Below are 24,329 nucleotides of genomic sequence, written 5' to 3' on the forward strand. Positions count from 1 at the left end.
ACTATCCACTGCCTTTTTGTTTCTTCATCTTGTCTACCCCTTCCCACTTAAGATCCTAAACACTGTTAATACTGTTGAAGGCTTTCACGGCCGGAGAACGATGGTTGTTGTGGGTTTTCCGGGCTGTATTGCCGTGGTCTTGGCATTGTAGTTCCTGACGTTTCACCAGCAGCTGTGGCTGGCATCTTCAGAGGTGTAGCACCAAAAGACAGAGATCTCTCAGTGTCACAGTGTGGAAAAGGTGTAGGTCATTTGTATCTACTCAGGAGGGGTGGGGTTGAGCTGAGTCATCCTGTAAGAGTTTCCCAGGGTGTGGAATGCTAATGGCGGGAGGCTTCACTGTATCCTGAGGAGGTTCTTTTGCATATGGATTGGTACTTGATGTGCTAATCTTCTCTGCAGGGCTATTGTCGGGGATAAATCAAACAACCAAGGAAAAACAGTCTCCTACAGGAAAAGTGTTTTTGCCATATATCAAAGGAATTACTGATCAGATGGGAAAGCTTATGAAAAAGCATAACCTTCAAGCAGTATTCAGACCCACCCGAAAAATACAACAGATGCTACGATCAGCAAAAGACAGTAGAGACCCCCTCACCTCTGCAGGAGTATACCGTATACCCTGCAGCTGTGGACAAGTTTACATCGGGACCACAAAGCGTAGCATCCAGACAAGAATAAAAGAACATGAAAGACACTGCAGACTTGGACAACCTGAAAAATCAGCAGTGGCTGAACATAGCCTAACTCAAACAGGGCACAGTATCTTATTCCAGGACACCAAAATACTGGACAACACTTCCAACTACTTTGTCAGACTGCACAGGGAAGCCATTGAAATTCACAAGCATAAGCAAAACTTCAACAGGAAAGAAGAAACCTTAAGAATGAACAGAGCATGGTTTCCAGTTCTGAAAAACACCAGGCTAACAAAACATTCTATCCCCGACAATAGCCCTGCAGAGAAGATTAGCACATCGAGTACCAATCCATATGCAAAAGAACCTCCTCAGGATACAGTGAAGCCTCCCGCCATTAGCATTCCACACCCTGGGAAACTCTTACAGGATGACTCAGCTCAACCCCACCCCTCCTGAGTAGATACAAATGACCTACACCTTTTCCACACTGTGACACTGAGAGATCTCTGTCTTTTGGTGCTACACCTCTGAAGATGCCAGCCACAGCTGCTGGCGAAACGTCAGGAACTACAATGCCAAGACCACGGCAATACAGCCCGGAAAACCCACAACAACCACTGTTAATACTCTAGATAAATATGTAAATTACAGTGTAGTCCTAACACAGTTACACCTTTCTACGCCCATTGGCTTCAATGAACTTTCACCCTTTTAAGCCCATTGATGTCAATTTACTTGAGTCTGATTTTGCTTAGGATTGCACTGAGCTAGGCTTGATTTAAGTGTCCTTGGCATAAGTCAGTCTTAGGCTGGTTTCTTTATGAGTTTAGTTAAATAATACATAAACTGCATCATAAAATAAAGCTTCAGCAGGCTGGGCTTCATGATGCATTCTGCGGAGATACTGTTCCATCACTGTAACAAAGATTTGGCCCATTTGTCCTGCTATTTTGCTGCTAAACGTTTCTTCTTCAGAGGCTACTTTTCAGCACTACTTTCTTTCAACTGAAGGTAAATGTGGCATAAGTATTTATTGTCTCTGTGTGCACTAATTGTAACATACAAATGTAATTTGCTGATTGAATATAATTTTAGAAAAAAACAAGGTGATTAGAGAGAACATCTTAACTACAGAATGTTTCCTCATGTCATTGGCCACTGGAGCAAACTCACTGTTTTTATGATGAGCTTTTATTCCTTGGTTCTATAATAAGCGGGTTCAATTCATCCTCAGAAAAGCATGACGGGACATAATGATACTTAATAAAACTTCATTGAACAGTATGAATATTTTGGAAGTGGCATGTTATTTCAGTTTTTCTAATAGGGAAGTGCAAAGGAATGTTAATGGGGTAGGTCTGAGGCTTGCTGTAACAAATTTAGGATTTTATGAAATGAATACACCTGCAGTTAAGCTATTACTATCACAAAAGATTGCTTTATATGAAAAGAACCCTTTAAAAAGGCTTGCTGGATCAGTGACAGGCCCAGAAATATATTCAGAGGTGCATTTCCTTAGAACAGGGTCCTCCAAACTCGTTGGGCCTGTGGGCACTTCTGGAGATGTTGTGAACGAGTGGTGGTTGCCACCACAGAACATCTGCGGGTTGGTTGGCTCTTTGCTATGAGAAAAGACAATGTTCGGTTTCAGTTTCCAAGAAAAGGGAACGTTTGGTCCCAGTACAGCCACAGAAGAGATTTGAAGAGAAAGGCTGTGTCTGTGGCCAAGCTGAGGGTACACTGTTGTGACATGCCTACCCAGGATGAGATTATTACCTTGCTAATTAACTGGTTGGGTGAGACCCGAAGCTCTCTCTTTTCCCCTGTTCCTTTTGGATTTTATCTCCAAGATTCACAAAATCATGTAGGTGCCAGAAAATGCTACGTGGGAGTCATTGTGCCCACTGGTGATAGCTACCATAGAAAATTGAAGTTCTGTTTAGATACCATGGCTCATAGTTGCTAACAGATTTATCCCCCATAAATGTTGTTTAAAACATTAAATGTTTTAATGTTGTTTAATGTTTACATTTTAGGCAAAATGCATTTTATAGTAATTTTATTTATATATATGTAACTATATTTGTATTCTTGTATTTTTGTTCTGTTTTTAATGAATGATTTTAGATTGTGAAGGCCTATGGCCACATACAATAAATTCACAATACAATACAATCCTATAAATTTTTTTTAGAAGACATCTAAGTCAGTTATGTTAATTATGTGTTGTATCAACAAAGGGTTTTTTCCCATTCTGATCTTCTGGCCAATCAGGCTCAATGAGTAACTCTATAATATAGTATTGTTTCAAGCTCTCTGATTCTTCAGGCAGCAAGAACTGTTACCCAAATAGGCAGTCTCCTAATTAGTTGGGGGAATTAGTTTAAAGGAGAAAAGTGAGGAGGAGTAATGAGGATTCTCCATCTATGTTTACACAGATTATTCCCTTAAGAGAACTCTTAAAATGAACAAGCCAGATGTTCAACTGGAAAGGTTTTTATTAAAAGAGAAATAAAATGGCAAATGTGCAAACTCTATATGTAACCCCTGTGAGGTTAATTGGTTTAGCCCAGTGGGGTGGAGTCAGAAGCTAGAGGCAGGCTGCTGAGGAGGAGGCTGTTTGCTGGGGAGCTTAATGAATTATAAGCTCTTATCACCTTGAATAAGATAATCAAATGTTGTATGTAAAATATGATTTAAAGTGGTGTTTGTGTATTGTGTGTAGTTGGTGTTACTAGGGTTGTATTATTTTTTGCAGGGCTATAATTCTCAACAAGAAGCCTGAAGCCTGGGTACAGCTGCTTCAAATGGATGAGAGAGGACTCATCATCACTTCTTGGATGTGGAACTGTTTGCCTTTTCAAGGACATTGTTGATTTGGAGTTTTTTTGTATGGTTGCACTTAAGAGTTAATTTTTGTTAAAGTTGTATTTTATTAATTGTTAAAAAGTTTAAAAGGGAACAAAAGTTATTTCTTAAAATTTTGTGAAAGTTGCTTTCTAAGCCCCATAGAACCCATGAAAAGAGAAGTTACATATACACAGTACACATATGAGGTTAACTAAGAGAATATCAGGGAGGAGAGGGGAGAAAATAGTTTTGGGGGAGGCAATACCTACCAGTCTCAAGGATAGAGATTCATGGAGGCAGCAGCAAAATGATCAGTATTTCATAGAAAAGAAGAGGCCGAAATGGAGTTGGGGGTGTATGCATGTATCCAAACACACTCACTCACTGGTGGCTAGAGAATCTGGATATAGGGCAAAATGCTCCCTGGAGTGAGATGACATCTTTGCCTCAAAAACAATGACTTATTGGGTTTTCCAGAGATGGATAATGAGCTGGGAGAGGCTTAATGGATCTACCTGAGGTAGACTATAGGTGTAAATGGTGCTTGATGACCCTTTGAGTACTGGATGGGGAAAGCTACTAGGTTTGGTGAATAGCATTAGGTAGTACTTAATCAGGGTGAATGGATGAGGGGAAGTGATGCAGGGTGTAGATGAGATTAGTTAGGAATTCATGGAAGAACCATTGTCCTAAATTATGCATCTCTCTGGGGCATGAAGGTGACATTAATCAGTCAGCTGCTCTGATACACGTCTAAAATGTTTTCCAGGCACCTATGTGATTGGCATCCATTCTGTTTCATTTTAGGCCAAGCAGTGCCTTGCAATTCTGACATTTGAGGGAGGGTGTTTATGATTTCATATCTATAAACTGCCCCTCAATGGGAGGAAGGTTCTGGCTGCTAACAGACCTTCCAGAGGCAACATTTACCTGGGTTAGTTTCCTTTGAAGGAGAGAGCACTGGAGACATTGAGTGTTTTGTAATATCTGCTTCATGGACAAATATATTTATGTATTTACTTAATTTATAACCTTCCCTCCTTCTTATTGAGGACCCAAAGTGGCTTACATCATTCTCCTTTCCTTCATTTAATCCTCACAACAATACTGTGAATTAGCTTAGGAGGAGAGTGACTGGCCTAAGGTCACTCAGCAAGCTTCCTAGATCCTAGTCTGACACTTTAACCCTAGATAATACCAGCATTAGCCCTACTAACCCAACTCAGATCCCCACAGATTGTACTTCATCATGCGGCTTCAGCCAACACATAACAGATTCAGCTGATAAGAACTCATCCAATCCATCTGCCTCACTGCTGTTTCTTCACGGAGATATACCCACCACTCCCTTCAGCTAAGGATGACCCCTCTTACAAGCTTGGGTAGGTGCTTGGCCAGAGCCAACAGTTGAGGCCTATTAGGGAATCGGCCATATTTGTTTAGAATCATTACCATTCTTTTATCATATACTCCAGTTCCCAAGAGGCATGCCATTTTACAGCGAGCTCATTGGCATAGTAGCCAGATTCCAAACTCACAACAGAAAAGAAAAAAGGATGTTTCCCCCTCTGTACTTTCTCCAGACCATTCATATTTTTATACATCTCTATAATTTATTTTGTACAGAGCTTAATAGAGACATAATGTCAAATGCTAAAGACTCTTATTAACACCTTTCTCATTTGTCAGCCTTTAAAGAAATGCTTGACGAGAACAGCTTACCATGCTGAAACAGAAAGGCAAGCCAGCAAGCACTTCAAAAAGCAGATTTTTCCAAGAATTTCTAACTAATCTTCATAGTCCTAGGGGCATATAAGATACTGTAGGATCGTGCCAATGGTCCATCTAGCATTGGGACTGGACAACAAGATACCCCATAAATGGGTACAGAGAACAAAACCTCCCATGTTGTTCTACCCTGGCAATAGGTATCCATAGGTATACTGACTCTGCACATGGAGATCCAATAGCTATTAATGGTTTAAATAGCATTAATGCAATTGATGTGTGTAGTGAATTGGATGGTCATATATACTGGATGAATATTTGACCCCTTGCTCAAAAGGAAGCACACTTCTATTCCCAGGTGTGCTGTCAAGAAAAGGAGGGGATCGTCTTATGTTCACATACAGGGTATGTACAGTAATACAATAAAAGTACAGTAACACAAAAATTGCTCTGCATAATATTTTTTAAGGGTGATCTTCCTTTTGGGTAAATATGGTAGGTAGGCGTGCCTTTTGGGTGCCAGGAGCTTACTGTGGAGAAGAGAATGTCCCTGCTTGCTTCCAGTGTTGCTTAGAAATTGTCGTTGCTGTGGCAGTTCTGCATTTGGAACAGGAACTCCCTCTCTTAACAAGAAAGGAATTATAATAATATAGTACAAGATGCCAGATGGATCACACTTGCTCAAAAGCCGCATTAGGGAGGATTCATGTAGGCAGCATCTGGCAAGTTGCAGCTGTGAATTCACCTCTGAAGAAGGGCAAAGGCAAAATTTAGCTTTCTCTGCATCAGTATTTGTTGGATCAGTATTAACGTCTCTCGAGTATATATTAAATATATGTAGGGCTTTCCTTCCTTCCCCCTCCCATATTTTTCATCCATGTTAGAAAAATAGAGCTGCATTCCTCCCCTGCCTCATCTCTTCTTCCTTCCATTTACAGAAGATTATCAAGTGCAGCCATGTGATGTGAAGCACAAGTCAGAAGCTCTTGACAGTCATAGTCAAGAAAAAGTAACATGAATTTAGGAAACATGGCAAAAGCTTCCTGTGTGGCTAAATTGAAAATGCAGCACCTTTCTCAGTACAGAAGTAGCCAGCACAGTGAATTGGTCCAGGGTCAGATTAGAATCTGGGAGACCTATGTTCAAATGCTCACAGTGTTCTGGAAGCTTGGGCCAGTCAGTCTCTCTCAGGGCCAAGCTGCAAGTGACGAATGACACTTGAACAGCAAGTGGATTGACTGGAGTGCAAGTGAACAGGGAGAAATACACTTGCTGTTCAAGTGTCATTCGTCACTTGCAGCTTTGCCCTCAGCCTACCCCTCACAGAGTTGTTGTTGGGAGGATAAAACTGAGGAGGAAAGAAATTGGGCTCCTGTTAAAGAAAAAAGGGGAAAAAATCTGAATAAATAAATAAACCAAAGGTCATAAATGAAATTTAAAAGCAACAGTCTTGTAACCAGAGAGGTAAAAAAGAAATAATAATAATAATAATAACAAATGTGCTTAAATACCACTCTTCTAGACAGATTAGTGATCCTCTGAGAGCAGTGAATAAAGTCAGTGTTATTATTATCCCCACAATATAGCTGGGGATATATACTTAACCACTGTGCTACAGTGGGAGTTGATACAGAAACCATCCAATATTCCGTCAGTATTTTGTGCTGCAGGATATTCCATAGGTTACAATAATGTACAGATTCATGAATAACCTTGTCTCACAGTGTTCTGTGCCATCATATAAGCCTGGATGAAGGAGTGGAAGGGCTGCTCATTAAATTTGCTGATGATACCAAATTGGGAGGAGTAGCAAATACCCAAGAAGATAGAATTAAAATTCAACAAAACCTGAATACTCTGGAGAAGTGGGCAGCTGTGAATAGGATGCAATTCAACAAAGACAAGTGCACAATATTACATCTGGGCCACAAAAATGGGAAGCACAAATACTGGATGGGCGATACACTTCTGGGCAGTAGTATATGTAAAAGGGATCTTGGGGTAAGAGTGGACTGTAAACTAAATATGAGCAGTCAGTGTGATGCAGTGGCAAAAAAGGCTAATTCAATCTTGGGTTGTATTAAAGGGGCCATAGGTTTCCAAAGCAAGATACACTCCAAGTAGTAAGAACACAAACAGGAACACAAGAGAAAGCAGAAAATGAAACAGCAGTGTTAGAAGTGAGATTTCAAGAGGAGCAGAGAAGGTATATAAGGTAGGCTTGTGGCCAGAGGCATTTCTAGCAGGGGGGAAACTGGGAGATATCTTGTTAGCGGCAGCTGCATAAAGTCTAGGCTGAGTTTGTTTCTCCTCTGGAGAAAATAGGTGAGTCTAGAGACACATGCCTTTGGTCCGTGCCAAAGGGCAAGAACCAGTGAGGTCTTGGCCCTTAGCCTGTGGCTCACTCAGGAGTCAGGACCAGCCTTAGTCCGTGGCTCACTTGGGTTGCTGACCTCGTTTTCTTGCATCAAGGGTTGAGTTCTGATGCTTGGGTTGCATAGGAACTTAGACTAGTGGCCCCAGAGTCAACTAGTCCAGGTTCAAGTTCTCATATAAGACCTTATAGGATGGCTTCCTGGGTGAGTGATGTTAGGAAACATAACTACTGTTTCTCTCTTTTGTTCCACATGATCATAGCATTTGGTCTACATAGAAATATTGTTTTAAGTTTAGATTTCCCCCCTAGGATGTTGGATCACTGTAGTTTTGTTAAATGAAAGCATAACCCTCCTTTAAAAAATAATGCATTCAGAAAGGCTGCCATTATGAAATCAAATACCTTCCATGGCTTGAACTAATTACTGTGCCCTTTTCATGTAAAGTATTGCCCTGTCATGAAATTCCTCTGCTAAATATTCTGAGAGGCATGAAATGCCACAGGCTGACCCAGGCAAGCTGCAAAATGACTAACAGTGTTGGCTTTAATTGTTTGGCCTGTCTCTGAAGGAGCAGTTTTCTTGCTAACCATCTGACCCATTCTACCTTCTCAGGACCCTCACTGAAATGATTGCATAGCATCAGCATGAATAGAAACATACTCAAATACAGCCTTATTAAGAACTTTGTTAGTATGGTTTCCAGTATCTGTTTTAATTAGACTTCGGATGAAAAATGTAATGAGGCACCAAATACCCCTGGAGAATCTATTAAGATACAGAGAACAAGACATCCTTGGGCAAGTACCGCCAACACATTTTACCTCCTTGTTTGCATTATCTAACAAGAAATTGGGTCCCACTGCACTTTGGAACTCGAGAGCAGCTGTGCTGGGTCAGATCTATGGTCAATCTAGTCCAGTGTTCTGTTTCTTGTATTCCTCAACAAGATCCTGTTCTCAGGTTTCTGCATGAAGGTTCCATTGTGGATAATAGCCATTGATAGACTGTCCTCCACGAATTTGTCTAATTTCCTTCAATCATTTGTCATTGAGATAATTCACAACTATGTCCACCATGCAAATGGAGAACTGAAACTAATTGCCAACATATCCAAGGACAGGTAGTGAACCTTTGAAGATTTTATATCCTAGACCACACACTTAACCAATCATTCCTTTATGATTGATTGAAAAATCCTGCAAAAAAAGTCTCTCAAGCCACCTTAAAGTTTTGGTGACAGGAAGGATGTAATTAATAGATAAAATAAAGTACTTAACCCCAGCTCCACAGAGGAGTGGGCAATTATCTACAGGACTGATATCTTAGAGACCCCTAGGGACTGTATTTCTGCAAGGGGAGCAATTGTGCTGTAGTGGTTAAAGCATTGAACTAGGATTGGGGAGTCCTGGATTGAATCTCCACTGATCATGAAACTTCCTAGGTAGCCTTTGACCCATCATTCACTCTCAGCCTAACCTATGGTACAGGGTTGTCGTAAGAATAAAGTGGGGGACGGGAGAACCATATGTGCTATCCTGAGTTTTCTAGAGGAAGGCGGGATGAAAATGCACTAAATTAACAAACAAATCTAAAGGTAAAAAGGTAGTCCCCTGTGCAAGCACCAAGTCTTTACTGACCCATGGGGGACATCGCATCACAATGTTTTCTTGGCAGACTTTTGTTATGGGGTTCCCCAGTCATCTACATTTTAAACCCAAGAAACTGGGTACTCATTTTACCGACCACAGAAGGATGGAAGGCTGAGTCAACTTTTGAGCCAGCTATGTGAACCCGGCTTCTGCCGAGATCGAACTCAGGTCGTGACAAGCTTGGGCTGCATTACTGCAGCTTACCAGTCTGTGCCACGAGTCTCCTTCAAACAAACTTAAAGGTAAAAAGGTAGTCCCCTGCGCAAGCACCAAGTCATTACTGACACATGGGGGGACATCGCATAAGCATCATTTAAAAATCTCAACGCTATGTTACTCTTTCCTCGATTCTTTGGGGTAAATGATGACAACTGATTTTAAAAATGGAAATTTGTAACACAGGCTTTATCAGAATCCTTTGGCATTTCTTAAAATCATAGAATCATAGAGTTGGAAGGGGCCATACAGACCATCTAGTCCAACCCCCTGCCCAGTGTAGGATCAGCCTAAAGCATCTCTGACAAATATTCATCCAGCCACTTCCTAAAAACTGTCAGTGAAGGGGAGCTCACCACCTCCCTAGGCAGCTGGTTCCATTTTTGAACTACTCTGACCATTAAAAGTTCTTCCTAATATCCAGCCGGTACCTTTGAGCATGTAATTTAAGCCCGTTGTTTCGGGTCCTACCCTCTGCTGCCAACTGGAACAGCTCCCTGTCCTCCTACAAATGACAGCCTTTCAAATACTTAAAGAGAGCAATCATGTCCCCCCTCAATCTCCTCCAAACTAAACATTCCCAAGGCCTTCAGCCTTTCCTCGTAGGGCTCAGTCTCCAGACCCCTGATCATCCTCGTCACTTTCCTCTGCACCCTCTCGATTTTGTCCACATCCTTTTTGGTGAGGCCTCCAGAACTGCACACAATACTCCAGGTGCGGCCTGACCAAGGCAGTATAGAGAGCGGCAATGACCTCCTGCGATTTCAACGCTATGGCTCCTTTGATACAACCCAAGATTGAATTAGCCTTTTTTGCCACTGCATCACACTGACTGCTCATATTTAGTTTACAGTCCACTCTTACCCCAAGATCTCTTTCACATATACTACTGTCCAGAAGTGTATCTCCCATCCAGTATGTGTGGGTTTATTTATTTACAAAATGTGTATGCCTCCTTTCTGCCCAATCAAAGCACCAAGGCAATGAATAGTTAAAACAAAACATTATAAAAACATATCCTAAAAACAATTCACAAAAAACGATTAAAACTAACACTAAAATACATATTAAAAGCACATAAAACTGTAATTAAAACAAAGGGCAGTAAGGAGGGATAACTGTGGGAACAGCAGTCAAAACAAAACAAAATTCTTCAACAGCTGTTAGAAGATGGCAGCAGAAGAGGACAGGTGATTCTCTCTAGGGAGAGTGAGTTCTGTAGTTTTGGTGCCATAGGCAAGAAGGCCCTCTGTGAGACTGCCACTCCCCTAGTCTCAGCGAGTGGAGATACCCACAGGGCATCAAAAGATGATCTTAGTGGTTGGGTATGTTTGTGTGGGTGTAGTCCGTCCTTGAGTATGCTGGTTCCAAGCTGTATAGGGCTTTAAAGGTCAAGGAATTGGGCTCAGAAACAAACTGGAAGATGATGTATATGGGCCAAGACTGGAATGTTCTGGTCTCTGCAACCCTGTGACGATGATATTCTATGCATGCATTTCCCATTCCTGGGTGAAACAAAATGGCGTGGTCTAACTGCATCATCCAGAATGAGAGAAAATAAGCATCGTCAAAATATGGTTAAAGATAATGCTTTCACGTGTGCTTGAACTCCTTACAAGGTTTCCTTTAGATCCTTGAAAAATAAGCGTACTTTATTTACAGTCCTCGGTGGGGGGCAGAGGCAGGTACACTTCACTTTCTTATTCCTCCGTATGTTTATAAGGCATTGGATGTTTTTCAGCCTACTCACTTTTTAAAAAGGCAATCCTTGGTAATGACTGTGGCACAAGATAGCTTTTAAAAAAAGTGTTATATCCACAGCTTCTTTGTAAGAACTGCTCGAGTAGCTGCGAACAGGCAAATAACACATCTGATGCCTTTCTTATCTTTACTGAAGAGGGTCTCCTCATTAGTTCTTTCCCGTACTTTCTTCTTGCCTTGCCGCCTGTCTGAGTCTAGACATTTGAGTACCTTATTGTCTGGCTGTCTCAAGATATACAAGATACATTTTGGTGTCTCATTATCTGCACTCTGGGCTCACAGTTCAAAGTTATGACATTCAAAATGGAAGTCATCTACCACCCCCTCTCAACACTTTTATTACACCTTCAAACATGCTCAAATGGAATATAAGGGGCTGCTCAGCTAAAAGAAAAACTCTGTTTCTGAATTTCCTATGCTATGGACCAGTTATATCACTACATTTACATCATGTCTACTGAAATGATTCCCATCCTAAGATATAAAAGGCAAACTGTGTTGCTGACAACTCACTTTTTATCCCTGCAAAGGATATATCCCTATATATCTGTGGATAGCTCTAGCCAGCACTGCAACATGGAGACAAGGAGAGCTGAACAAGAGAGTGGGGTGTGGGAAAACACAGGCAGGATGGACTGCCTCCCGTACTCTGTCATGACTGTGGGGAAATTACAGACTCAACACAAGTATGATAATAGACAGACAATGGAATCACTACAGAGGCACAATCTAGAAAAATACAATGAAGAACATGTCGAGCTGGAGCATGAACATCACTCCCATCCTATAGTCACTCCATTGGCTACCTATCAGTTACCATGCTCAATTCAAGGTATTGGTTATTACATGCAAAACTCTTCATGGCCTTGTCCCGACATAGCTACAGGACCGCCTTCCTCCCTATGTCTCTCCACATCAGCTTCACTCATCTGAACAGGATCTCTTGCACGTGCCAGCCTGCACATGGGTGAAATCAGCAGCAGCCCATACACGGGCTTTCTCTGTGGTGGCCCCTACCCTGTGGAACGGCCTGCCTGAGGAGATCAGGAGAGCACCCATGCTCCTGGCTTTCTGCAAACAATGCAAAACCAAATTATTCAAAAAGGCTTTTAACTCAGATAGGAGGGTGGTATTGTAAGGAGGGGGTCTCAGATGTTTTGCTGATGAGATAGGGACCATAGACTTCACCATTATGTTGCCTTGCATATTATCTGTTGCTTTAAATATGTACTCCTGTATACTACCTGTGCTTTATGTTGTCTAATGTCAGTCCTAGAATTGATTATGTTCTGTTTCAGCAGTTCTTCAACCCTGTATTGGATACTTGCTAATGCTGTTTTTGCAAACTTGTATTCATTTACCCTATGACATTGTTTATGGAAATGCCCTTGTCCTTGCTACTGATTGTACTAATCTCACACTATGTAATCCACCTTGAGTCTCAGTGAGAAAGGAAGACTATAAATGACATAAATAAAAATAAATAAATAAATGTAACAAAATAAAGAGATATTAACTTATATGCAGTCCATGTCATACATGGCTACAAATCATACCCAGCCATGACTAATAGGATGGTACAGATTTCCTGATGGATCTAATATTTCTAGGTTCATGTAAGTATAGGGCAGTTTCCCCATGGCCGTTTCCAGATGGCTTACCTTCTGCCGCTCCATGCCGCAACGTCGCGGTTTGTGCCGGGTAAAATGCGAAATATAGCGTTTTCTCACGCAAGTTTTGTACAACGTTGCACAAAACTCGCGCGATATTTCGCGTTCACCCCAGGACGAGCCGCGACATTGCGGCATGGAGTGGCAGAAGGTAAGCCGTCTGGAAACGGCCCATGTCTTTATTTAGACAGGGCAGCATGGACTATTTTGGGCAATGATTAGAAATTTGGATCCTTAAGTATGCAGCAGGAAAATAAGGGAACTGAACTGGCTTGCATATAACAGAATGATTGGATGAAAATGATGCGGTGCATCTGTCTCAACTAACTCACCTAGTTATATGGTCCTCCACCAACTCCACACAGCTGCTTGGAGAGGAGAGGGGGCTATTATACTCGGTGAGACTTTCAACTTCTGCAGACTCTCAGTACAAACTATAGCAAGCATTGACTGCATGGTCATTATGTCGGGATCTAAGGATAGATTAGGCATTCTGCTTGTTTACTGGCTGCCTAGTTCCCCAGTAAGCCAAACTGTTAAGGCTTTTGGAGGCAGAAGTACTTATCAAGGATTGATATAAATTGTTCCTCTTGGAATGGATTCAAAAGGTTGCTGTTCGTGATCATCTATCTTCAGTGTGGGAATTATCATGTGGTGTTCCACATGTCACAACCTTACCTACTATGTTGTTCAACTTCTATGTAAAGCCTTTAGGAGAAATAATTCACAGCTATGGAATTGGATATCACTAATAAGCAGATGATACCCAGCCGTCTATCTCACTATCCAAATCCCCTGGTGCACAGGTCCTCCTGAGTAGACATGGGCATGAACAGCCCAATCTGCTGTTCGTGAACAAGTTGTTCATGAAGCCCCATTCTAAACAAACAGGTGGTCATTGCAAGCCTTGTTCGTTGCTGTTTGTGACGCCAAACAGTCTGGCACCTGCAATCAATTGCCATGGCAACTTAGGCAGGGATTGTCTGAACTCTGTCTGAACTCCTGCTGTTGCCCTGGAAACCCCAATCTAAGCCCAATTTAGCTTGATAGGCAGGTCTTCCTTTCAAGTGTGGCGCCCCAAATTTGTTACAACAAGGGAGCAAAGAGCAGGGGGGGAGGGGGGCTCCCAACTCTGGCTTAGTGTGCAGACAGTGAAGAGGGAGAGAGTTGCTGTTGGCATTTTGATAGAAAGAGTGCATTGGAGCTTGAATTTTCTTTGTGTGTGGTGGGATAGGGATCTATCCCTTGAAGTTCTAGGGCTGCTGCCAGGCTCTGGGCCAAGCTATTATTTATTATTGGTACCTTTCCTGGTGCCTGCTCAGGTCAGGTTTCTGGGAGTGGTGCAGTAGGGATCTTGACTTGGATGATGGCTGGAGGAGAGCCAGTTGGCCCCCACAAACATATATTGTCAACCACAAACATATATTGTCAAAGGCTTTCCGGTAAAAGACACAATCGCACTTATCAATCAGATTTGTCCAGAGGATATAACAGCCTTATTCCACCATTGTCTGACAACCAGTTACTTCCAATGGGATAACAAATTCTATGAACAGATGGATGGGGTGACCATGGGGAGCCCTCTCAGCCCAGTTATAGCAAACTTCTACATGGAACATTTTGAAAAAACCCAACTCAGACTAGCCAGGATGGTCTCCTACCTATACATGGCCAATCTGGTCACCGGGATTCATGCCTTGGTAACACTGAGACTTGTCTATTATAATGCCTCTACATAGGCCTTCCCTCAAAATCAGCTTGCAGCTGGTACAGAACACTGCTGCTCAGTTATTATCAGGAACTACACAGAGCATGTACATTACTCCTGTCCTGCAGACCCTCCATTAGCTGCCCATCATTTACCAACCCCAATTCAAGGTTGAAGTGAATAAATCACATAAAGCTGAACACCGTGGAGGCAGATAAAAAAGTTTGGTTGGTGAATGAGAAGGAGAGAAGAAGGCAGGGACAGGAGAGAGGATATGGGGGCTACCAGGAGGAAAGAATGAAAAAAAATAGCATGAAGAAAGAGATACAGGGGAAAATGAAGAGACCCCTACAAGTCTTTGTGGGCTCCCAGCATGTATTTTATATTTGTAATCATCCCTGAAGTATTCAATACATCTTCCACTGATGACAAAGGAAAGACATGAAGAGCTTTATAAAATTGTATAGGTTGAAAGTGAACAGAAAGAACTTTTTTCTAATAATACTAGAGCTTGTCAGCACCCAATGAAGTTGCTCTGTTGTGGATTCAGGCCCAAAGTAAACACTTTTTCACTCAGAGAGTAATTAACTTGTAGGATTTACTACCACAGGATGCAGCAATGGCCTCTTGTGAGCTTTAAAATCTATTTACTTCCTCTATACTCCACCTTTCTTCTCAGTGGGGACTCCAAGCAGCTTACATCATTCTCCTGTCCTCCATTTTATCCTTACAACAATGCTGTGAGGTAGGTTAGGCTGAGAGTGTGTGACCGGCCTGAGCTCACTTAGCAAGCTTCCATGGAATGTGGGCATTCCAACTTTGTTCTCCCAGATCCTAGACCAACACTCTAATAATAAGTTTTAAAGTAAATAAATAAAATAAAAGCAGCTTAGGGTTTGATTACATGTATGCTAAATGTGAGGTGTTTAATTTGTGATCACACTCACCTATCTCTGTGACTGTCATGTGTCTCTGGCAGTAAGAGCCCACCCCCAGCAGGTACTGAAGCAGGTACTGATGAAGCCACTCCTGCCTCCACATGAGCTTGTAAGCTCATTTCTCCATCACCACCATGTTGAAGGTGAGTGCAGTGACACATTAAATGCAAGTTGGTTTGGGGTTTCCATCAACCCACCTCATGTGTAGCACCCATGTAATCAGACCCTTACACAAACTGAAGGAGGTTATGTCTGTTTAGGGAGGGTACATCTGTCAATGGGTATAGGCCATGATGACAAAATGAAATCTCCAACTTCATGGGTAAGTGAACAGCACTGAGAGGCAAGTATAGGGGCAGGCGTTGGCTATTCCCCGTTTATTGGCTTCTGGGGCCACTGCATAAAACAGGATGATGGAAAAATGGACCAATGATCTCATCTAGCACAGCTGTTCTTACAGACTGAGTACAACCCACTTGATCCTGTGAAAAGCATTGCCATTGTTCCTGATCCCAAGACAGGAAAATTTGCATCTAATCTCTCACTTTTGCATCTCATTCCTTCTGAGCCCCCTAAAAAGAGCCTAGAAGTGATGAATATTTATCAATCAACTGACAGAAGTTTAATGCACCTTTGCTAAGAGTTTCATAAATGATGTTTGTTAGTTTTGCCGAGTCAGAAATTGTTTTATGTTCTTTTGGAAACTGCCTTGCTTTCTTCCCTGAAATGCATATTTGTGCTTAGAATAAATTTTTAAATAAATGAACAGAACGTTCTGTGATAAATCATTGCTGCAGCTGCCTTGTGCTGATGCTGGACTTTGTGTGACTTGGAAGTCTAGTGGGAACAGGCTTGGGGTGGAGTGGGGGCATAGCTGTGAGCAATCCAGAATGCCCTCTGGAGAGGAAGGTCTTATATTTTAATGCAAGTTGAGGTATGATAGAAGCACAGAGATATTAACTGTATTATCGTAGGTGGTAACAAATTACTGCAGGGAAAGGATCTAGAGTGAGTAAGAATAGTATTGCGAGTAAGAACAGTACCACGGACTTCTTACTGTCTCATCTAGTTGCATCTTCAATCCAGTTTTAAACTGGTTTACTAATGAGACCCGGTGCATTTATGCATGGAATTTTTGCTGCAGGTTGGCTTCCCAAATGCACTGTTTTCACCTCTAGTTTATACACAGTATTGTTTTCCAGACATTTCTTTCCAGGTTCCCCCTTCATGTGTTTCCCCCCCTTTTTCCCAGTTCACTTTTGTGCTGATGTTTTCAGAAGGAACACGATGAAGTGATTTTTGCGGAGTCTGTAATGTCTGCCGCACTTTGAAAGGTGATGATTGGTTTATTGTTGTAGCCATAGGCCATAACATCCCCACCTATACACCAACATATAACAGGGTACCACAGCAAAAGGTTAAAACATATTTACATAACAAAATAAAGCTTACAAGTTTAAAACTAAGATGGTAAGAAATAAATACAAAAAAAACATGAAATGACATGGAATTACAATTTAGCTAAAATTCTTACAGGATTAATTTTTTCCTTATATTTATAGATAAGAAAATGAAAATAGCCTCTTTGAAAGTAACAAGAGGGAAAACATCAGCCAATAAATTTTTTTGTGGAATCTGTAATGTCTGCTGCACTTTGAAAGGTGCTATCCGTATCCGCCCACTACACCATCACCTCTTCATACCCATCCCCTTCTTTTCTGTTTTCACTGGAAAACACAGATGTTTGTTTTCATAACATTGTGTTTTATGGTGATACATTGCTATAGAAGACCCGCTGAAGAATCCCACTGAATTTAATGAGGCTTACTCTCAAGTAAATGTGTACAGGTCTTTTGTCTTTTTTGGCTGGAATGGTAACAAATGTGGAGTAAGTTTACAAAGGTGGAGGAAGTAATGGCCTATGTTTGATCTTGCAGCTTTTGGGGGCGGGGGCTTGGACATAAACAACTGCAAGTACTTCGACAACCTGTGTTTGATTTTTTCCTCTTCTGGAACCAGCAGCACCACCCCCATTTTTTTCATAGCCCTTCCTTTAGTAATATAAGCAAATAAGGCCACATGGTATTCCCCCATATCGATATAACATGTATTCCAAAGGGGAAAAAACTGAAAAGGAAATGCGTTGCTGTTCTCAGTAGGCGATGAAAGCACCAAACATTTTACAGGAAGCCTAAGTCAAAACCAAAGAAAAAGCAGATAAAAAGTGGAAGAAGGCTACACTGTGGAAGCACAGTTCTTGGACTGCTTCAGGGGGGAACAGGGCAGCAACCAAGAAATCCAGAACAGCATTTTTATGTGAAAATGCCAGGTCCTAACTAGACATGGGGACGAACCGCATTACGAACTTCAAAAACCCACGAAATTGTTGATCATGTGATCGCGATCCGGCAGTTCATGATTGTCCACGGCAAACAAACCAGCATTCGAAAGAAGCCTGGTTCGGGATTCGGTTTCGTTTTCTCAGCCATGCCGGACGCTCCTCTCGGCTGGTCCGGGAGGAAACGACCGGGCACCCTGACCGGGCGGCTGATCCGTAAGGATTAGCCCCCAGGACTCCCAGGGAGGGAGCCAGGGTCCGGGACGCGGCGGGAAGAACTCCCCGAAATCAATGCGGGGGGGGGGAATTGCCCGTTTGTCCCTATGGAGGCCGGCAGATGTGCGCGGCGCCTCGAGTGCCGCCGGGCAACGAGAAACGGCAAGTAAAAGAAACAGGCGGAAGCCTGTAAACAAGCGAATCCCTTCTGTTCTACAAGCGTTTGTGAAGGAGAGGTTGATCTGAAGAAGACTCGCTCTTCCCCTTCGTGGAGTTCCAGAATTTTGTTGGCGCCCCCCCCCCCAAAATGGCAGCAAAGAAGCAAAGTCCCGCTCTCGGTAAGTCAATCTTGGCCACCTTGCAGAAAGGGGAGTCGCTCGAAGAGTTGGTGCGCAGGGCGGTGGTGGAAGCCATAAAACCCTTTGTTGACAAGCTGAACGAAACTGATCAAAGGGTGGGCTTAATTGAAAGCGAGGTGAAAACCATTAAGGCAGCAGCGGGGGGGGCAGAAAAGTCTGCTCTGGAAAGTGCGTCACTTGTGAAGGCTACAAAAAAGGAGCTGAAGTTGGTGGAGAACCAACTGATCGGGCTACAGGTGGAACGAACGCAGACAATTTTGCGTCTCCAAAACGTGAAAGAGGAAGAAAATGAGGATCTGTGGGATTTGGTCTTGGAACTACTGGCGACACCCGCGAGGACGACTAAAGAAGAGGTTAAAAGCGCCATTTTGGAGGTCCGTCGGGCTTCTTCAAAATATGCAACAAAGCGACAGTTGCCTCGTGAGATCATTATTGACTTTTCAACTAAAAAGATTCGGGACACCATCCTATATAACTCATACAATGCGGATTTGGACTTTATGGGTTTGAAAGTCAAGATTTTGAAGGACGTTCCATTTCTAGTCCGGAAACGGCGTTTTAAATATAAAAAGTTTGCAGCTCTTCTGAGGGACCATGAAATAAAGTACAAATGGTTATTCCCGGAAGGAATATGGTTCAGATATAAAGATCAGGCCTATAAGATATTATCAGAAGATCAACTAAAGGATTTTGAGAATAAAAACCCAGAACTCTGCTGCACCAAGAACGAAGAAAAGGAGGAGCCGGAGGGGGGGGGGAGGAGGAGAGCATCGCAACAGCAGTTGCACAGAGAGAATTGCGTCCGGGACCTAGAAGGGGGAGGAAAGTTTAATAAGAATTTGAAATGTTTATTTTCTGTATGATTAACCACTCCATCATTATTCTATGGAGCTATTTTTGTATTATGACAGTATGAAGGGAAACATTGAAGTGTAGTGTTTAGTGTTTGTAGTTCATTCCCCCCCCCTTTTTCTTTTTCCACTCCCCTTTGTCCTTTCCCTCTCCCCTTTCCTCGTGATAGTCTGGTGTAGTGTTTTGTAGTTATGAAAAATAAAAAAAAATTATAAAAAAAAAAAAAGAAAGAAGCCTGGTTCGGTGCATTTGGCCACGGTTCGGGAAGCCAGACAGTCAGGCACCATCAATCAATTCCCCTGGAAATGGAGCCGGGGGAATGCCTGAACTCTGTCTGCACTCCTTCTGTCGCCCTGGAAACCTGAATCGAAGCCCAGCTTACCTTGATCAGCAGGTCTTCTTTCCAACCATGGAGCTGCAAAGTGGTTACAAGTTGGGAGAAGACACCCAGGGGAGGGAGGGGGAGGGAGTGTTCTGTAGCCACAGGCACTCCAATCTCATCCCTGCAAACCTTGATAGGTAGCTCTGATGGCCAAACACAGACCTCCTGCGTTGCTCTATGGGACCTCAGCTTATAAAAAGCACTGCAATCCTAGGCTGGCTTTCGCTTTCAGTGAGCAGTGGAGTGTGAGAGCTGTTGCTTGCTACTTGCTAGCCTTTGGGGAGATACAGAGAGTGTATAATTGAGCTTGGATTTTTGTGGGAGTTTCCTGGGGGCCTCAGATTGGAGAGGTATAACTCCAAGATCCCTATTGCAATCTTGACCAAACTTGGGTGCTGGCTGGAGGAGAGCGTGCTACACACTCCCTGTGAATATGGGCTCTCTAAGTACAACAGGGCCATTCTGAGCACTACAAACTACGAACCGGTTCAGCAACAGGAAATGTCTGTTGTGGTTCACGACTTCAGGATCGTCATCGGCACCGAACCACGAACTGCGGATTCGTTAAATTTTTTGGGTTCATGCCCATGTCTAGTCCTAACTGACAAGAGCAGATCCTTGCTAACAGAGCCTTTAATATGTGTCATTAGGACCTCAAACCTCCCCCCGCCCCCGGACAGATGAAACTGTTGATCATTTATAGCACCTCCTTTAATCAGACCGCTTCAAAGATTGAGTTTTGTAAAGTGCTTTAGATCCTCCCTGCCACTCCCCCACCCAATACTGTGACAAGGCAACAAACGGTAGCTGTCTATATGTGGAAGGCGAAATTCCTGCTAGAGTTGCAATAAGAAAAGAAATGCTAATCCTCTAACAAAACAGTGTTCTAAGGTATGAGGAGGTTAGCTAACATTTCAGGGTGTGTTGCTGAATCCAGTCTCTGGAGGCTTGTGCATTGTGACAGAAAAAAATGTGGATCAAATATCTGTGGAAGAAATACCAATGACACAGCTAAAGATGAATGTCAGGCCTTTAAACCTCAGCTTGCCACTTCATGCCATTAGTTGCTATGTCTGCCCTCTTACCTAAATGTCTTAAAATAAACTTACTATGCACGGATAAACCACAAGCTGATTGTTCTCATAGTTTCCAAATGTTATGAAAGAAAGTCTATCCTTCCCTATAAGTGGTTCCCTGACTTCCTGTTACCAGTTGGTTTTGAAAAGAAAATATAATCCCTTTTCAAAATACATCTCTCTTTGTTCAGGATGATAGCGTACCTATGGCAAAGAAACAAATTCTTGTTTTTACACTAGCCATATTTTGTAAAGGTTCTCTTCGGGAGGCAGCCACTCAACATACGAATCTCACAGAGTGTTTCATTCCCTAGATTTGGTTCCCCAGTCTGCCATGGAAGCTTGTTGGGTGGCCTTGAAGCAGTCTCTCTCTCTCTCTCTCTCTCTCTCTCTCTCTCTCTCAGCCCAATTTACCTCACAGGGTGGTTGTCTTTTGGTCCCCATTAGAGAGAAAAGTGGCATATAAATGAGATGATTGATTGATTGATTGATTGATTGATTGATTGATTGATTGATTGATAGATATGCTGTATAAGAAAAAAAAACATATACAAAGGACTGTAACAACTGAGTCATCAGTTGTTACATTTTTTCCAATGGCAATTGCTGTTTTAGCAAGGTCAAAATTAAAGAACAAAGCCCGCAATTATCTTTCTTAATGATTGTACCTGTTGCAAGTGCTTATAATTAAGTTGGATCTAAAATCTTGAAAAGACTCATCAGTTGTTACATTGTGTTCCAGGAGCAGAAGTAATGGCTATGGAACTGGCTATTTTCAATAAAGTTTAGTTTCAGGAAAATATGTCATTTCGCAAAGGGTGAACTTCTTTTTTCTATATGGCTTTCCAATAAGTACAAAGTTACGTCTACATTTTAGAGATTTAAACTTGTTCACCTTTGACACAATTCTGTATTTTATAGCTTTAAAAAATTGTGCACAAGCTCATTCATAGTTTTCATCTTTGAATACTGATGTGATCTGAAACTAGAATTCATAGTAGAATTCAGCTAGACATTATTTATAGAGAGCTCCTTTTACTGAACCTGTCTCAGGTTGATCAAAAAGAAGAGGAAAGTGATCTTTGCATAGGACTCTCTATAAGGGAGGGAGGTAGCAGTATCACAGCTACCAAGGCACTCAGGTAACCTGACACCAATGGGGAAATTACATTTCCCAGGTTCCCTGACACCTAGAAGCTGCCATAGCAAGAAGGGGGCAGAGGTGAAAAAAACTCTTGTAGTTGCAGCCTGGTGTTGGAAATGAAGGGCTGTACAATTTCTTTTTGTACCAAATATACCAGTACTCTAGAGGGGGCAGCAGAGCTAGTAAGGTGGATAGCTCGGTTTCCTTGGTAGATTTCCTCTTGTCTGTTCAGATTGCTACTCTCAGGTAGAGATGGGCATGAACTGAAATATGAACCAAAATTAAGCACGAACCAGGCTGGTTCATGGTTCGCGAACCATAGTTTGTCAGATCCCATTTCTGACGAACCACCATGAACTTCTAGGCTGGTTTGTTTGGTTCATTTTTTGGTTTGTCACTGCAGACAGCCTGGTGCCAATCAATCAGTTTCCTAGGCAACAGGGGATGGACTTCCTGCAGACCTTCTGCTGATCCAGAAGTGAACTTCTGCTGGCCCGGAAGTGACCTTCTGCTGACCCGGAAGTGATGATTTTTCTGACTTGGATGTGACATTTTCACAAACCAAACAAACCGGTTCGCAAGCCAGGGGCAGGTTCGTGAAAGTTCATAGTTCGGTTTTTTTCCAGTTCATGCCCATCTCTACTCTCAGGGTCTTCCTTCCTTCCAGCTAACTTCTTTCTTTTCCTGCTTCTTTGTCTAAAGGCCAGGAGGACAAGATGTGCCTCTAAGCAAAGTTACTCCAGTCTATGCCCATTGAAACTGGAGTAACTCTTCTTAGGATTTCCCTTTTAGAATCTCTCTGCCTTCTAACTTAGATAGATAGATAGCATGCTGATTCCTCTTTTCCTATCACAGTATGAAGTTCTTTAACAACAAAGAACATCCATTTCTTTTCTAAAGAAACAAACCTCATACGGACTTTATAACTAAGAGCAGCATCTGCTGTGCAGACTCATTCTAAAGCTATCAGTAAGTGTGTAGGAAGAGAGCGGGAGGGAGAGAGAAGTTAATGAGCCAGGGAGGAACTTGGGCAGTGGGGTTGGGTGGGAGATGCGTGCCTTGGAGGCAAAGAGTCTGAATCACCAAAGATAGTTTCAGGTGAGTTGCTGCCTGTGGCTGAGAGTGGGGGCAGCAAAGTGTGGTGACAAAACCAGACTCAGACATGTTTTGGGATAAACAAGGCCACAACTTTATTAACAAAATAAGGAGCATTGGCGCAGCATGTGGGTCAGATCCCAGCAAGCCTGCCAGTCAATGACCCCCACCCCCCTCAGCCAGGCTGAAGGGGGGACCCAAGGAGTGGCATTGAGGGGAAGTCACCTGGGTGTACACCCCTGGGTGGCCTCCCCTGCCACCTGGGAGCGAGTTTTCCTGGCAGCCCCCGAGCTGGGCATGCCCCTCATAACTCGCTCCCAAGATTCCTTATGGGAATCCCCTTAGAGGGGGCCTGCCCCCAGGCCCTGCCCCCCCAAAGGGATCTGATCCAATGCCAACTGCCATGAGAGCCCACCGGGCTCCCCACCAACACTCCTACAACTGAAGCCACGACAGCAGGCCATCCCGAATGTCCTGCAGCCAGATGTCCTGCCCCCAACTGGCAAGGTGGACCCCATCAGGACGGAACAGGGGCTTCAAGTGATGAGAAATGTCCGGGTGCCTGATGAAGAGTCCCCCATTCTCCAAGATGTAGCGCTCCATGGCACGAGCCAGTGTCTGCCTGATGCCATCCACCTTCTTGGGACAACACGCCCCGCGCCAGACGCACCTCTGCAGCAGGTCCGACCAGAGAAAGGCCGTCTAGGGGAAGAGTCCCTGCAGGTAGTCCAAGTCGGCACACAAGGAATGCTTCAGGTCCAGACACTCGCGCTTGCCCAGGTCATTCTCCCCGAGCTGAATCACGATGGCATCTGGTGGGCCCCGTTGGTGGGCCTGACGAGTCAGCATAGGCACCAAAGCATTCCACAGCATGCCACGAACCCCTATCCACTGGATATGAAGGTGAATGTCCAGGCCCAGATGCTGGCCCCAGCCAGTGGCTGCCACATACTTTTCATCCCAATGAACGATGCTGTGGCCACACACCCACACGGTCTTCTTCCTGCCTGGGAACAACAAACAAACACCATACCATTAGCGAGAAACTGAGCCCATAGGGTGGACGTAGGAACAAAAGGCACTGGAACACCAGCAGCCAATGGACTGGATAACAGGAGCGGGCAGGCCCAGGCTGGCAGCCATGGTTGCGGCCCCGATTCGAAAGGAGTGCGTCCCAAACTGCATGTGGGGGAGCCTGGCCGCCTGTAGGCTTGCCCTCAAGACAGCTGAAAACTGGTAGCGAGTGAGGGGGAAACCATCTTTGTGCATGAAGAAAGGGCCTGCGTGGAGCGGACAGCAGTCCAGGTAGGCCTTGACTGCGCTAACCG

At 43.2% G+C, this 24,329-nt stretch overlaps 1 pseudogene; it reads right to left on the reverse strand.

Moving 5' to 3' along the window:
• LOC129330419 (rho GDP-dissociation inhibitor 1-like) overlaps positions 1-23,604 on the reverse strand; it is a 44,897-nt pseudogene extending 21,293 nt beyond the window's left edge.
• Positions 23,605-24,329: the final 725 nt, after the last annotated feature.

The sequence above is a fragment of the Eublepharis macularius genome, chromosome 5, assembly GCF_028583425.1.
Source record: "Eublepharis macularius isolate TG4126 chromosome 5, MPM_Emac_v1.0, whole genome shotgun sequence".
Lineage (NCBI taxonomy): Eukaryota > Metazoa > Chordata > Lepidosauria > Squamata > Eublepharidae > Eublepharis > Eublepharis macularius.